Raw genomic sequence first — 17,494 nt, forward strand, 5'->3', positions numbered from 1 at the left:
TGTTTTTTTTTAGTATATATGTATAATATAAATTCTTATTTTAATAAACGTAAATATATTAAAAATATAAAAAATAAAAGTATTTTCACACCATATTCAGCAGATAGAAATAGTGATCAAAGTAACCAAGTGTTAAGACACTTTTTTTCCAAATATTTTTGAAAAATATTAAAATTATACTATTTTATAATTAATTAAATTATTGTAATTTAAGCTTGTTGGGTCATCACATAAACATGTGTAATGTCTATATATATTCATGTCATATAAAGTTGTAGAGGAGGCATGTCAATTGAGTAGTGTGGGCCAAATAGAATGATGCAATTTTCTTTATTAATTTCAACCAATAACCTAACTAATCTAATTTCTTTAAATATTTCTTAAAGTTATACAGATAGTATCTTAGTGTAAACAGAATAGTTGTGAGTTCAATCCTCACAGGGGTATGATTATATTAAACTCTTCTCTGGTTCACTACTCCACATGTAATATGTAGAATTGGCATGCAAGAATAAAATTAGTTTTGTCGCCTACCCTGTTATATGCAGAAAACAGCAGGAAGCTATTCAAATTGAAAACCAAAAGCATTCTTAAAGCTTATACTATTAGCTGAAGCATAACAAAGGAAATTTCAAAACAAACATGAAATTTAAGGCAATGAACCAAAAGTTCTTTGTTGTACATTAAAAGGTGTTATTTTCGTCATGCTTTTATTAATTTCATCTGTTACATATTACACATATTGAGGCCACTGGGGTGCATCAACACAGACACAGATTGTGACTATAGATGTGACAATTGTGGGTTTGATTCCCACTTGGGGGAATGAATTTATATAATATGTTATTTTTTTTTTTAGATAAAGAGCAGCATTGAGTTTCGCCACTTAACATACAAAGTCTCGTGTCTTAGTGGCAAGCTATAAAAAAATATATATATACAGTAGAAACTCGATTAACCAGACTAATTGTTGTTGTTGTTGTTATTGTGACTTCTTGTCATTCTATTTGTTTGATATTCATATTGTATAGCATAAAATATTTTTTTACAAATCTTTTTTTATCAGTTTCATGCTGTATTCTGTACACAGCAGGGTAGGCAGAGAGAATCTAGTGTTAAAACACTTTGTTCCCCACTTTCCGACGAAACCTGGAGGCATGGTATTGGATGGCGAAACTCAATGCTCCATTTTGCCTCATGACTAGAGCGACTGCTGCTGATTTTGTTTTCTGGAGTGGGAGTCTAACCCACAACCCTGTCGTGTTTGCATGCTGTCCCTGCGCCAAGACTGGACAAGAAAAGACAAGACTTACCTTAAAGCTTGTTTATATTTAAAACCTATGTTATAGTCTTCTTTTAGTTTTATGTTGTATCCCGCATATAGTAGGTTAAGCAGAGGAAACCTTGTGTGAAGCCCAATTTTCGAGATATTGCGTATTGAGTAGCTTAACTCCGCGTTTTGTCTTGTCCAGAGCAGGGAAATGAAAATCATTCCTCCTAAAGGGAATCGAAGCCGCAACCGACGCGCTTACTTTCTGTCCCACTGTCCCGCAATGGCCTTTATGTAGGTAATAAGTTCAATTGAACGTTACTTAATACAGGATAATCTTCTAATGCTTATAGACATTAGATAGGCATTATATTGTTTGCATGGCTTAGGCTTCTTATGATATACTATATTACATTTTTTTTTAATTTTTTTATCTCTCGCACTTAGCATTATAGGCTCGTATTTTTAAAAAATTGCATTGTGGGTGTGGAACCTAAAGGAAACTATTAATCTAAAAGATATTTAAAGATGTTGTATAGCAGAAATTAGATTGCTTATTCTTAGCGGAATAGTCAGAGAGAATGGGGCACCAAACTCTCTTGTCTCTGCATACCACTTGCAACTCTTACACTTACATAAACATACCCTCCGGTTATAGTATTGTGTTCTCGTCAAAACCACTTTATATTGTCTCTTATCATATTGATTTAAATGTTAATGTGTTTTTGTGGGTTTAGGTCACCCACGCCTATGCAACGTGTCATTATGCGGCCGTAATAGTCAAAACTAAGAAATTGAAAGTAGCTAGTCATTTTTTATTTTGATAGTGTGAAAAATCTGATTAAAATTGCGGCAATATAACGTATTTTCAATTATTTTAGGATAGAATATATTTTTTAATTTCCTATATATATATGGATAATCTATTTGAAGATAATGTGTGTTAAGTGGCGGAACACAACGCCGTTCTCGTTTAAGAGGAATGGGCTGGTGGAAATATATTATAATTAATACATTCATTACCTCAAATGTTTCTTATACACAAAGGTTATCGCGTTTTTATTTTTATTTATTTATTTATTATTTTGATTAGCGTTTGCAGTCAAACTCATTCAACTCAACGTCACAATGACGTCTGCAATAATTAAATTAACTGATGTAGATATTTTGTGGGAGTTGGCCGCCCACGCTTTGAGAACATCTGGCTTTTTGGTTCACTCTTATTTTATAGACATGTTATTTTTTCTTTTGTTTGATCTAACAAAATAGTCCTGCGATCTAATAAGCAGTCTGAAGTAACCGGTATAACTGTTGAAATGAGTGTCTTATCACTAGGTTCATGGGTTTTTTATTTTACTATATATGTAAACATATTTACTGTTCTTGTTTCTACTGTCGATTGCATTAAAAAGAAGAAGAATTTTGGCAAGCAAAATTAAGACTAAAAAACGAATAAAAAGCTTTTACCCAAAAAAATATTTTAGAGTTAACGGCCCCATCCAATAAATAGAATAGGTAAGTTACTTAACACTGCCTTCTTCTTGTTTATTCTGTTATGCGTGAAAGAGCGTGAAACTGTAGGTATATCTAATCGAACTGACCTCTGTAGTTTTGTGCCACCTTAGCAACGGACCCCCGCGATCACGCGACCAATTGCCTCAATAGGAAAATTGCGACCAAAGACCCAACCAGTCTAAATTTAGTTACATATATGAACGGAATGCTATTTTAGGTCCATTAAAGTTAATTTGAGTAGCGCTGGCTTTCAACTAGCTTGACTGGTGCTACTGTGAATAATATGATTGTAACCAGGAATGAGCATAAAGTTTTTTTTTGTAGTTGAAAGGTCTCTCAGTAACGGAAAGTCTTTAGTCTATGCTAATTTTATAGAGGCCATCGTGGCGCAGAAAGCGTGCTACGGTTGTGGATTCGATTCCCATTCGGGGAAATTAAATATTTAATATTTTCATTTCCTCATTCTGGTAACGAGGCAAAACGCAGCGTTCATTTCTGCACCTCAACACGCCTTGCCTCTAGAATTCGGCGGAAAGTGGGGAACGGATAATATTTCATTCCTCCAGAATGGAAATCGAACCCACAACCTTTGCGTTTTACAGGGACCAATATATGTTATTATGTAAGAAAACCTCTAAATATTTTTTTTCTATTTCATTATCTATATTTAGACGAAATCGCGTACGTGTTGTTTAGGAAATGATAAGATAGCCTTGAATTTGGTGTTTTATATGATAACAGTTATCAGTTACATATTTAGTAAAGCTTTATATGAATTGGGGCTGTCGTGGCGTAGGGGGGCTCAAGCGTGTGACTGAGCCCGATAGTTGTGGGTTCGATAGCCACTCGGGCGAATGTAATATTGACCCCACCTACCGCCGTGTTCTAGAGGCGTGTTGGGTGGTGGAAATTAGCGGAGAGTTATGAAATATTTTTATTCCGTAACGAGGCAGGCGCGGCGTTGAGTTTGGCCATCCAACACACAACTTAGTCTCGGAAATTATAGGGTGCACGGGGAGTGTCTTAACAAAGTGTCTAAATTCCCGCTGCCTTTCCTGCTATATGCGAGATACATTCTAAAAATAAAAAAAGCAATTTCGTTTTTTTTTCTGTTCCTCTTCATTTATTTTATATTACGAAAGATGCTTAAAGAAAATAATATGAACCTCTTAACGTTTATCACTCGATTGATTTATCTTCTCATTCATTTATACGATTGGCTGCTCTGATACTAATCTGATAGGATGTTGGCAACATTGTTTGTTGACTTATTTAAATGTGCTGGATCTAAGTCATAAATTATACAGCCACAGATTTAAAGTTTTCTGTTTTATTGGTTTTTTTTTTCTTTCTTTTATCTTAAAATGTTTAGCTTATTTATAGTTTTATTATTTGCTATTACTTAGATTTCGCGTAACGGAAAACTATTAATTATTTTCCTTGACAGACAGAGTATATTTGAACCCACAACTTTCACCTGTACAGACAGAAACTGCGGTGTTAAACCTTTTTTTTTCAATAATCGCGTAATTACGTATCACATCGTATGAAAAGTCATTCACTCCGTCGAGACGTCTGGGTGTATGACCCTTATAATATCTACCGATCGATACAGCATTCATTTATACGGTCTTTAATATAGTGACGGAGGTAGGTGGTTCAACTTTTACGAAGATTCTTTGGTTTTTTCTTGAGTCTTGAGGCTAGGTTAGAGTGTTAAGGCACTCCGTTGTTCACGTTTCGCTTATTTTATGACGTGGAATGTTTAGTTATTACAGAAGAAGAATGAAAGAAAGATGAATGCTGTGGAGGTGCGATCTCTTCGTAGGATATGCGGAGTCAGCTTAGCTGATCGGATCCGCAATGAAGAAATACACAGAATGGCATGTGCTAGCGATGATGTTACAGTGGGAATGAAGAAGAACGTACTCAGCTGGTTTGGGCACGTCGAACAAATGAGTGATGAAAGATTGGCAAAAAAGCACCTATGATGGAAAAGAGCAGTAACAGAGGTAGGGGGAGACCTCGGTTGACCTTCGAAAACACAGTATCAAGGATACTGGAGGTAGGTCACATAAAAAGCATGAGGATACCCCGGAAGGCATGTATGAAGAAGTTGATGACAGTGGACGAGGCGAAAGAAGTATGTAGAGTCCGTAGCGCTTGGCGCTCCGTTCTCTCTGACTACCCCGCTAGGGATAAAGCGTGAAGCTATGTATGCATGTATGTATGTATGTGCTAGAACATTATAATAAAAATAGGTGGATTTAAACTCTTTAGCGTTGATTTTTTTTTCAGTCGCAACATTTCGAAAGATTTAAAGTTGAATGATTAAAGTTACATTAGCGAAACCTAACGCCGCGCTTTGCCAAATGATAGGGCCACCATTTTTGTAATATTTTAAATATTTTATATTCCCCCGAGCACGAATAGAACCCACAACCGTCGCGTTTAGAGTCAAATAAATGAAAATTACAAATTTATCAGTTTGTTTAATAATAGACAATTAGCACATTGTTATCTTTCATTTGTATAGTTAGAGCGTAAGTGATAAAAAATCTGTGATAATACAGACGTGACAGTCACGTTGTAACCGATATGGGAATATTGAACTCGATGTGTTTATATATAGATACCTAAATGGAGGAAACTAGTGTCGATACACTCCGTTCTATATACTTACGACCATTATATGTAAGTGTGTATTTATGTATGCCAGTCGCGACGCAAGGGCACAAGCGTGCGACTGTAAACGTGTAAAGTGCGGCAGGTAGTGGGTTCTTTTTCCGCTCGAGGATAGGAGATATTTAATATCTATATATTTTAAATTACTTTTATGAAGCCGAGATTGACAAGATTAATTATATTTTTTTCAAGTTAGCGATGTCTCCTGAAGTGGGTAAAAATAACACCAAACAAAATATTAATCATGTCACTTATTTTAAACTTATTACCTACATAAATTGATAATCTTGACAGAACAAACAAACATGAAGATAAATCATCTTCGTAGCAGATAGGTAAAAAAAAAAGGCGTAGAAATATAGCAGAGTAGGCAGAGTGTACCTACGTAGTGTTAGGACACTCTTACCCACTTACCGCCGAATTGTCGAGACATTGCATGTTTAATGATATTATAACACAACGCCGCACTTTGTCTTACTACGTTAATTTCCCCAAGTAGGAATCAAATACATAACCGTCACGTTTACAGTCATCTACTCGTCCCACTGGGCCACAACGCCATATAAATTATCTATACTAATATAATAAAGCGGAAGAGTTTGTTTGTTTGTTTGTTTGTTTGAACGCTAAGATCTCTGGATCTACTGGTCCAATTTTCATTGTTTTTGTTTTGTATGAAAGCTGCATTCTTCAGAAGTGCTATAGGCTATATAACATTACATTACACATATAAACTAATATATTTTAAAATACTTTCTAATTTGACATGCAATTTATTCTGCCATGTTAATAACAACCGTCGCGTCGCTACGCAACCGTTACCGCGACATTTTGATATTCATCCTTATGAACATAAATATAATAGTCACTCTTAACATTTTATATAGATTGCAATTATAGTTTACTGTATAACATTCTAATAAATAATTAAGGAGATGTCACTGATTCGAAATGACCTAGCTTACGGGCGCCATAGTATGACCGACGCGAACAGGCAGATGACATTGACGGTTTTATAAATTTTCATACATTTTCGAACTATTGTAAATGTTTATGTAATTATTTGCTGTTTATAATTAATTTAAGCTACACTTTGGTTCTCTTCTTATTTTATTTGATATTGCCCGCTAAAATTATCCTACTTAATAGAGAAATGTTTAGTTATTTCGTAGAGTCGATATCTACTTATGTACGCACGCACGGAAAACTTTAGGTACTTTTTCTAATATTAAGAATACCTATCCTTTAGTCACTTTTAATCCTTTTGTTGGTTCATTTCAATAACTCAGATAATTTTTTTCTAATAATATGTCTCTACTTATTATTCTTTTTGATTATTAAAGCTTATATTTTCTTACTAATTCTATTGAAAATTGAAAATAATTTCATGAATATATTTAATAAATATTCTTATAGTTGAAGCAGGCGTAGCCGCGTCCGGGTCCACTAGTCAAACATAAAACGTGTCAATCGTCTTTAAAGTAATGTCTATGTACATTGTACAATTCTGGGCTAATTATTATTACTTTTAATAGGACAAGGTATTCTGTTGTGACGTCATATCGCTGTTTACTGGTTATATCCTTAGTTCCTTTTTCATCAGTGTAGGCAGAGTAAGATAAGTGTTAAAACACTCCGTTCCCCATGCATCGCCCTACTTTCGAGAACTTATGCCGTTCTTTGTCTACCACAGTGAACAAATCAAAATATATATCGGTTTTCCCCCGATTTGCATATAGTTCATTTACAGAGAAAGGCTATAAAGCTATATTATTTCAAGTTAATCGTTGCGTTCTTTCCAGTACAAGCATGTGTAAACGTGACAGCTTGTGAGTTGGATTCCCACTCGAGGGAATTTAGTGTTTAATATTTTCATTCGTTCGTTCTGGTGTCAAAACAAACCGCGGCGTTGAATTCTGCCACTCAACATGGAATGTCTCCTGAGTTTGGCGGATAATGGGGAATGGAAGTGTCTTATACACTGGGTTCCCAGGTTCCCTTTGTCTACCCTGCTATGCGTGGGATACAGCGTGAAGCTGAAAAAAAAAGAAAGACACAACCACTGAGCCTAAACGACGCCGTATTTATTAATTTTAAAGTTGACGTCAACTTTACGTCAACAACGTGTACTATCAACACGTGTATTGGCAATATTCCCACTAGAATTTTGCGAATGACCACATTGTGCAACAAGTGTTTTCTTTTAACTTCACTCTGTATCTCGCACATGACAAGGTAGAGGGAACCTGGGAGCTTTGTGTTAAGACAGCCTGTTCCTATTAAGACACTGTCGTTCCCCACTCGCCGCCTTTTGTCTCATTAGCACAGTGAGGAAGCCGAGGATGGAATCCACGTTCTGTCGTGTTTACATTCGCACACTAGTATCTTTGCGACATGTTCGCCTTAAAATACTTTTTTTATATTGTTCTACTGCCGAATGTGAATCGAATCCACAACCATTGCGTTTACAGTCAGACAATGCCGTTTCACTAAGGCCTCACGTAAGACGCCAGAAGTCTGTCAATACTAAAATTTAATCAGTTATACGAATACAAACAATTAATGTAAATATTTTGAATCGTCTAGAACTTTAATTAGTTCGCGTCATTTAATGACTTTAGTGCTTAGATACTCCGTTCTTTCTTTATCACCGAATTTTAGAGACATTATTTTTGTGTTGGCGGAACTTGACGCCGCGCTTTTGTCTTGTCACCAAAACGATGAAATGAAAATATTAAAAAATTTATTCCCTTGAGTGAGAGTCAATACCCACAACCGCTATATCAGTTTAGAAAAGTATATTACAGATAGGCCATTTTTCTAGCAACGTCGTCGCATTTAACTCTCACTTGACACGTGTATAAGAGCAATATTTATATTTGATCTCTTATCACAACATGCACGTCTACGCGCTGCCAAGGTCAGATGACGAATGCCGAATGACCAATAAAATACGTACATTGACTTTTGAGTTTTCTCGTTGAATTCAATATGGCGTATTTGTTTTGTGGTTGGGATATGTGATTCTGAGTTCGAATTACATGAATGTGCTTATCTGTGACTGCAAAATACAAGTTTAATCACGATGTAAAAAAATAAAGTGTTTATTTATTTGCTGAGATTGTAGGTAATCAATCTTTTATGGTTAAAAATATCTCGTAGGAAATTACAAAGTTGTACCTACTTAACACTGTCTCAATGAAGAGAGCTTTCTTCTCCCTGACCAATTACGATCAGCGCCAACTTCCTCTCCGCCAGCCAGCCCGGCAGTACCTACCAACGTTGAGTCTCGACCATGTCTCGAGTCGGTATGTCGTGGTATTCCATAAAAGGATAATATATAGGAAAACTGGGCGCAACGACCTGTAGATGATGTCAATATCATGGCAATGTACTTCCGTATTAATATTATAGGTTTAGATTTTCCTCTTATTGTCTTTTAATGTTACTTAAAACGAGAAAATAATTTTAGAAAATTTTGGCAAGTAGTAGTATATGTATAGACAACATAATATTGTCTAACGTAAATACGACCGTTGTGGGTTCAAGCCATACTTGGAGAAATTAATTATTTTCTGTTCTCTAGAAACAAGATAGCACCGTGTTGAACTCGCCACTCAAGACGTATTGTCACGATATTTGAGAGGCGTGTGGAGAACAGAGTGTCTTAACACTAACTTTGCTTTGCCTACATAGCTATACGCGGGCTCCAGTGATAAAAAAATCTTTAAAGAATCCTTTTTAAAATGAAGCTTTATAGATGTCACAAATCAAGCTCTTTCATTTGATATTAATATTAGGTGAATTGAACAGGAATGTTGACTTTATGCAATTCTTTCATCATCAGAGCTGAAGTCGTAATCCAAATTTCAGCTCAATCGGACACTGAGACTTTGGTCAAATTTGGGCTTGCAAGATTTTCCACTAAAACAAAGTCGGCAAGTCAAATGAAATCTTGCAAAATGATATTTTAAAACTTCAAAATTTCAACTACTATGTTACTATAATAAGAATATACAATTTCAAGAAGCGGATATATTTTTTTGATATATAATTTATACTTAAGTTATATTTCAATAGTAGTTTTAAATAACAGCAACATAAAACCTGGTTAGTCGACCGTATCTTATTTTTTTCGTTAGATCTTTGAGTTCCACTGACGTATGGCATGGTAACGTATAAAGCTTGGATGTCATAATTTTAACAAAAAAAACTGACTTCTTCAATTTCAACCGGATCCCATTATCAGAACCTCACCAAACTTTCATCAAATTGCCCTTGAATTGTATCCTTTCCAATGAAATAACAATCGTCGAAATCGGTTGTTGGGATATTTGTCCATTTGTCGCGCACAGACTTAAAACATATCTAAAACTTATTTGTGATTTTTATTGATAACGTCTTCCTTTAACAGAAGTCGGTTAAAAACAACAGTTTCTCGCTATCTCACAAGGCGGGATAGATTGAGGGAACCTAATGTTAAGTATACATGTGTATATGTAGCGCATACAAACAGGCTGCCACTAATAATCAGAAATAAAAATAAGTAGGTAGGTATAATGTTAACCGATCAATTTAATAAAGTAGGTTAATTGTAATAAGTTTATCATTAAAGCTATAATATGTTATCTCTATCTAAATACATATATTATTAATATTTAATATCTATATCGTGGTCTCATTTGACTAAATTGTATTTTTTTTAACTTCACGCATCCTGCACATAGAGGGAACCTGGGAAATTCTTCTTGAGGCATTGCGTGCTGAGTGGTGGAACACAACGCTGCGCTCTACCTTGTTACCAGAGCAATGAAATTAAAAAGTTATAAGTACTTATTTGGTTCCCCCAAGTAAGAATCGAATTGACAACCTTCGCGGTTACATTCACACACTTGTGCCACCGGGCCACGACAACCTTAAAGATACGTGAGATGTATAGTGTAGGCAACAAACTGTAAACGTGACCGCAGTCAGGACTCAGATCAGATGCGAAATGATTGAAAATTTGAAGCTAATCTGTTTTTAAACTGTTTTCGTTATACATATATAATTTTATGTTTATTTTCACGTTGCCTGCTTATGACAGGATAAGCAGAGGAGTCCTAGTGTCATGACACTACGTTTCCTATGCATCGTACAATTTTAGAGACATTTTGTGTTGAATGGCGAAACTGAACGTCGCACGTCGTCTTGTTACCAAAGCGAGGAAATACCGTATTAAAAATTGACAATATGTGTATGTACTATGTATATAGATATCGCCGTGATACATCGTGTCATTGTAAACGCGACAGCGGGTTCGATTCTCACTAGAGAGAATGAATATTTTCATTTCCTCGATATCGTAACACAACAAAGTACGGCGTTAAGTACCGTGACTCAAAACGTATTTTTTAATAATAATAATAACAATTTTCGATTTCCGTTATCATTGAACATATCTAATGGAAAGTGCGTTCGATATTGATTGTTACGTGACTGCAGTCATATAGGTCATCTAGTGCATTGCAAATAAGTTTTGTCGATGTTGCAATATTAATGTATTTGTATTAAGTACGTATCATCTAGAGGCCGTCGTACCGCAGTTGCACAGCGTTTGTCTTTATAGGCAACAGTTGTGGATTCGATTCCCTCTCGGGGGAATGAATTATTTTCATTTTCCCATATGACAAGATAAAGCAACAGTTGTGTATACGGAACCCTCTCGAGAAAATAATCAATATTACGATTTTTTCGCTCTGGTAACGAGGCAAAACACATCGCATCATTGAGATCTGCCACTCAATGACTCAACACGCAGAACCTCCAGAATTCAGTTCCCGTAGAAATCATAGCTAAAAGCCAACTAAGCTAATGTTCAGCCTTTTTCAACAAAACAATAGTAAGACACATGTAATGAATATAAACTCCATTTAAGGCACTCCGTTCCCATTTAGATACTTTCGTTCTTCGCATTCCGCTGAATTTTGGAGGGCCGCGCTTTGGCTCGTTGCCAGTGCGAGAAAATGAAAATATTAAATATTTCCCCGAGTGGGAATCAAATCCACAACCTGTCGTGTTTGGAAGTGGCACCCTTGTGCCTTGTGCCACGACTGGCGCAATAAGTACAATACTAATTACAGGAATATGAATGAAAATCAAAGTAAGAAAGTGAAGTAGGTACCTACATAAATGGCAATGACCCGAAGTGACAATAAACTTGTGACTTTCGTTTGCAATCTCCTTTTGTTCGAGATTGCCCGACGACCTGTCCTATCTTATTATTGACTGACGGGCGTATATACATACACATATATATATATATATATATGTATATACGCTACCTACCCTGGGCTACGACTAGCCTCAGTGTATAGTAATAAGGATTTTTATTACTATTAAAGGAGTGTTTTTACACTAGGTTTCTTCCATCCTGTTACACTGAAAAAAGCGTGGAACTGTTCATTCTTACTTAACACTTTTTTTAGCTTCCCACTTATAACTGGTCAGTCACAGAGAACCAAATGTTTAAGATACTCCGTTTTCCATATTCCGTCCGAAATATAATTTGAAATGTAATTAGAAGGAACCTATTGTTAAGACACTTCCCACTTTCCGTCAAATTCTGGCGACATTGCATGTTTAATCGCGAAACTTAACGCAAAAAAATATAAAAAGCTAATAATTTAACCAATTACTACTATTAGCACAAATTAAATATCTTCGTCAATACGAACAATTGACTTGCGGGTAGGAGGTGAAAGAGTGAACATCGGTTTTGTTATCTCCATCCAATATTGTTTTTTATTGTTCTTAAAAATCAGTTTTTTTGTGAATTTCCAATATCAAATGATTTGCTAAGTTATAAAACCCGCCAGCCAGTGTTATAGTGCTTTAAAAAGACTTATTAAATTGAATATAACCATAGTGACTACCACTACTGTACAACATGGAAGCAATAAAAGAATCACTTACGTCTATGAGTGAGATGTTCAACATGAAGATGAATGAGTTCCAACAAGAATTACACAAATCGTCGTCTCCTATTACTACATCTTCTTTGGCGGCCGACTTTGGTAACTTCAAGAGTTTCACTCTCTCCGCATTGAATACCCTGCAGAGGCAGGTAGAACTCATTAGCCGTGAAATGGACCGCCAGGAGATGCGTAGACGCAGAAAAATGTTGCTGTTCCATGGTATCAGAAGAAAAATCGGAAGACCTTTTGGATAGGGTTGTCACTATCATAGGTGATAATTTGGATCTAACCGATTTTTCAAGTTCCAGTATTAAATCATCGTATCGGTTGGGACGGCCTTCGGAAAAATCTCGCCCCATTGTTATCAAATTTGTGGATGTTACTACGCGAAATAAGGTTTGGTACGCCAAGACCAAGTTGAAAGGTACTGGTATCACACAGTCGGAATTCTTAACAAAGCCACGCCATACTGTATTTCTTGAGGCGAGGCAGCGCTTCGGTGTCAACAAGTGCTGGACAAGAGAAGGCAATATTCATGTAGTAACACCTGACGGAGCAAAGCATCGTATCGAATGTGTCACTGAACTGGAAAACTTAATGATTTCTAAGTCACCACCTAAAATAGTTCCCGCAAACAAAATTGCACACACAACAACAACTGCACGTCCGAAACGAATTGTAAAGAAATAATTACTAATTATTTGTTTGCTTTCAATCTGTCAGCTACATATTGTATGTATAATATGCCAACCTTCATTTTATTCATTAATTTTGCTTTTGTTTACCCTCAAGTATGGTTTATTTTTTCTTTTTTATAAATAATAAGCTTTTATTATATAAACTATAAGCAACAGTTACATTATAAGCATTTACAATAAATTATATCAATAATAATAGCACTACTAGTATGAATGTATAACATTTTGCATGGATTACATTATATAAATGGCATTTTGTAAAAGATCTTTCTGGCAGCTGGCAGGTGGGTTAAAAACTTTAAAAATCAATAACTTCAAAAACTTAAAGACTATTTATTTTCTTTTTATATATATTATTTAATAATATATATTTAATTATTATATATTAGTTAAGTACTACAATCACAATCTTACTTATAGTATTTACTTATTTATTATACATTTATATTATATTTATATATACTGTGTAGTTTGTAGCTCATCATATCATATAGTGTATCATATATCTTGTATGCGTGCATATATATATATTAATTTAATTATTTTATAATTAATATCTATTTGAAACGTTACTTTATAATATTTATTAAATGTCTGACACTTCATATGATACGGATTCCTTCCTGTCTTTTTTTTCTGTTTCAGAAAGTACATCTGAAAATAGCTTTCAAAGCATTCCTTCTTTAAATGACTGTTTGAACTCTCATTTTTCTCCCTATCCAAAAAATTTTAATGTGGTTCACATAAATGTTCAGAGTATTCCGGCACACTATCCTGATCTTCTGTCCTCTTTTGAAAATACTAATGCGCACGCTATATTAATATAAGAGTCATGGTTAAAGCCTTGTCTGCCATCAATAGCATATTCGTTACCTGGATTTAATTTGATTCGAAATGACCGCACTGGTCGTACCGGTGGGGGAGTTGCCATTTATCTTCGCGCTCACATACCTTTTACAGTTATCAATTACTCCCAATATAATGCAAGTGATGCCGCCGGCCCGGAACATCTTTTCATTGAACTGATGTTCACGCATACAAAATTCCTTCTTGGCGTTTACTACAGTCCATCCCTCACAGTGGACTATTTCGAATCTCTTGAAATGCTGCTTGAAAGACTGACTCCTTTGTATAAGCACTCAGTGATTATGGGAGATTTTAACACCTGCCTCCTGAAAAACGATAGTCGAGCAGGTCGGTTGAAGTCTGTAATAAATAGCACTAATATGCACATTCTCCCTCTATCTTCTACTCACTCGTTTCCGAACTGTACTCCTTTCCTCTTGGATTTAATTTTAGTCTCTTCCATTGACCATGTTGAACTACATGGTCAATGCAATGCAACTGCATTCTCTTATCATGACCTCATCTTTCTTTCTTATAAAGTTAAACCTCCCAAAGCAAAATCAAGAATTCTTCTCCAGCGTAACTTTACAGGTATGGATTTGGAAAGTTTGCGTAAGGATGCTGAAAAAATTAATTGGAACATGGTCTATGAAGAAAGTACTTTAGAACATCAGGTATCAGTTTTCAATTCGCTTATCATCCAAATATACGATAAACATGCGCCTATTAGACCAATACGTGTTAAGCATCTACCAGCCCCCTGGCTTACAGATGATATTAAAAAACTACAAGAAAAGAAAAATAATGCAAAGACCAAATATAAAAGTAATTCATCTGACATTAACCGTGAGAAATATGTTAAAGCTCGGAATAGATGTAACAGGGTGTGTAGGGATAATCAACGACGCCATATCCACAAGTCTGTTGTTGAAGAAGACAGCACAGAAAAAATCTGGAATTTTCTAAGAATACTTGGAGTTGGGAAGGCAAAACAAAATATCAACTCCTGTAATTTAGATTTAAACAAATTAAACAAACATTTCTCACCTTCTGTTACAATTGATGTAACTACTAAATTAAGTTCCCAAAGTCAAATTCGCGCCTTACCCACTCCTAAAAATCCTAATTTCAATTTCGCTCAATTCACTGAAAGTGGTGTTAAAGAGAATATATTGGCGATTACCTCTGATGCTGTTGGTTCTGATTGTATTAGTCGTAAAATGATCATACCAATCCTTGATATCCTGCTTCCTATCCTAACGACAATTCTTAACTTTTCTATAAATACTTGTACCTTTCCTTCAGCTTGGAAAGAGGCTCAATTAATACCACTGCCTAAGAATCGCAATCCTTCCGCCATGTCCGATTACCGTCCTATATCAATCCTGCCATTCCTATCAAAAGTTCTTGAACGTCTTGTACACCAGCAATTTAGTAAATATCTCATAAGCAATAACCTTTTTAATCCTTTACAGTCGGGGTTTAGGCCTGGTCATAGTACGACTACTGCATTGGTTAACGTATCAGATGATATTCGATTAGGCATGGAGAATCGTCAGGTGACATTGATGATTTTACTTGATTTTAGTAACGCCTTTAATACCGTAGATTTTGATATTCTTCTGGCAATTATGTATTCTCTTAACATATCTCCTAAAGTGATTGATTGGTTTCACTCTTACTTGTATGGACGCAAGCAACGTATCCGGCTTCAGGATTCCTGTTCTGAATGGTCACCGGTGCTTGCTGGCGTACCGCAAGGTGGCGTGTTGTCTCCTCTCTTATTTTCACTTTTTATTAACTATTTTTGTCACAATCTTGCTTCTCCCTACCACCTTTATGCTGACGATCTTCAAATATATCGTCAGTGTTCGTTGCACGACCTTCCGATTACTATAACAACACTGTCTGAAGAACTCACAAACATTTCAATACGAAGCAAATCTCTAGGCTTGTCGATTAATCCGAAAAAATCTCAAGCTATTATAATAGGTAGCCCAAGGCTTATTTGTCAAATTCCTCTAAACAACTTACCTAATATATCGCTTGACGGAATAATAATCCCTTTCACTGAGAAAGTCAAAAATTTAGGAATTATATTTGATCAGCATCTGTCTTGGAAACCACAAGTCAGTGAGCTTAGCCGAAAAATATTTTCAGCTATTGCATCATTACGTCGATTACGTAACTTTCTACCCATTCCTACTAAAGTTGCGCTGGCACAATCCCTCCTATTACCAATTCTTGATTATGCTGACTGTTCTTATCTCGACTTAAAAGAGGAGCAATTAAACAAGCTTGAGCGTCTCCAAAATATCTGCATAAGGTTCATATTTGGACTTCGCAAATATGACCATGTTTCCGAATTTCGTGCAAAGCTCAAGTGGCTCCCAATTCGACTTCGCCGGAATACACATGTTCTCTGTCTTCTGTATAACGTTCTTTTCAACCAGTTTTCCCCTCCATATCTTAAAGAACGATTCAAGTTTTTAAGTGAATCACATGATCTCTCTCTCCGCTCCCAGAATACCTTATCTCTAAAAATTCCTTCCCACTCATCTTCCTTTTGCACAAATTCTTTTTCAATCAAATCCGTACGCTTGTGGAACTCTCTACCAGTAACAATTAGACAAGCTAAAACATTACCAACCTTTAAAAAAAGACTTAAGGAATATTATATGACACTGTAATCCTAAGAATAATTAACAAATGCAATTATTGTATATTTATGTACCCAAATAATGTGTTTAAGTATGTATTTATATATTTTCATATATATATATAAATATATATTTATATATATATGTATGTATGTATATGTGTATGTGTGTATGTGTTTGTGTATGTATGTATATGTGTAGGTTTATTTTTATAAGTATATATATTGTCGTATCTATAATAATGACATACTCAGTGCACCTCTTCCCATTTAATTAATGATCTCCTCTACCCCAAGGTTGCCTGGAAGAGATTGCTCATTTAGCAATAAGGCCGCCTATTGTACTATCATAACAATATTATCTCTCCTGATTGTGATACATGTTTGGTGTACAATAAAGAGTATTTTACTTTACTTTACTTTATTCCCCCAAATGTAAATCGAATGCATAACCATCGCGTTTGTTCAAAATATGTCCCACTGCGCCTCCATAGCCTCAACATGCACAAACTAGCCTTTAGCTGCGACTTCAACTCCACAGGAGACATGACACATTCAAAATAGGGGATTTAATTCTTAGAATATAATACGGCCTTCGGTAAATGAACTATACGTATACAATAAAGTAGTTTTTGAGGCGCGTTCAACCAAACAAACTCTTCAGTTTTAGAACATTAGTATAAAACAATAACCAAAGAAGTTATTATTATTTATGTACAATGCTTGCAAGTGTGCATCATGAATCATAGATGTATAATTTCTATCTGGATGCAAATATCTTAGTATTACGTACTTGTTTTTCAATTAATGAGTGGAAAACACGAGACCTTGAGAATATCAAAGGAACAGCTGTACGTACTTAGGT

The 17,494-nt window shown here is 35.3% G+C and overlaps 1 protein-coding gene and 1 pseudogene across 2 annotated transcripts in view; both read left to right on the forward strand.

The window, feature by feature from the left end:
• BNIP3 (BCL2 interacting protein 3) overlaps window positions 1-17,494 on the forward strand; it is a 31,846-nt gene that overhangs the window by 666 nt on the left and 13,686 nt on the right. The gene's annotated exons all lie outside the window — the stretch shown is intronic.
• On the forward strand, window positions 12,197-13,116 carry LOC146538508 (uncharacterized; annotated as a pseudogene).

Source organism: Heliconius melpomene, chromosome 6, assembly GCF_056956725.1.
Source record: "Heliconius melpomene rosina isolate 202511_hmr_F chromosome 6, ASM5695672v1, whole genome shotgun sequence".
Classification (NCBI taxonomy): domain Eukaryota; kingdom Metazoa; phylum Arthropoda; class Insecta; order Lepidoptera; family Nymphalidae; genus Heliconius; species Heliconius melpomene.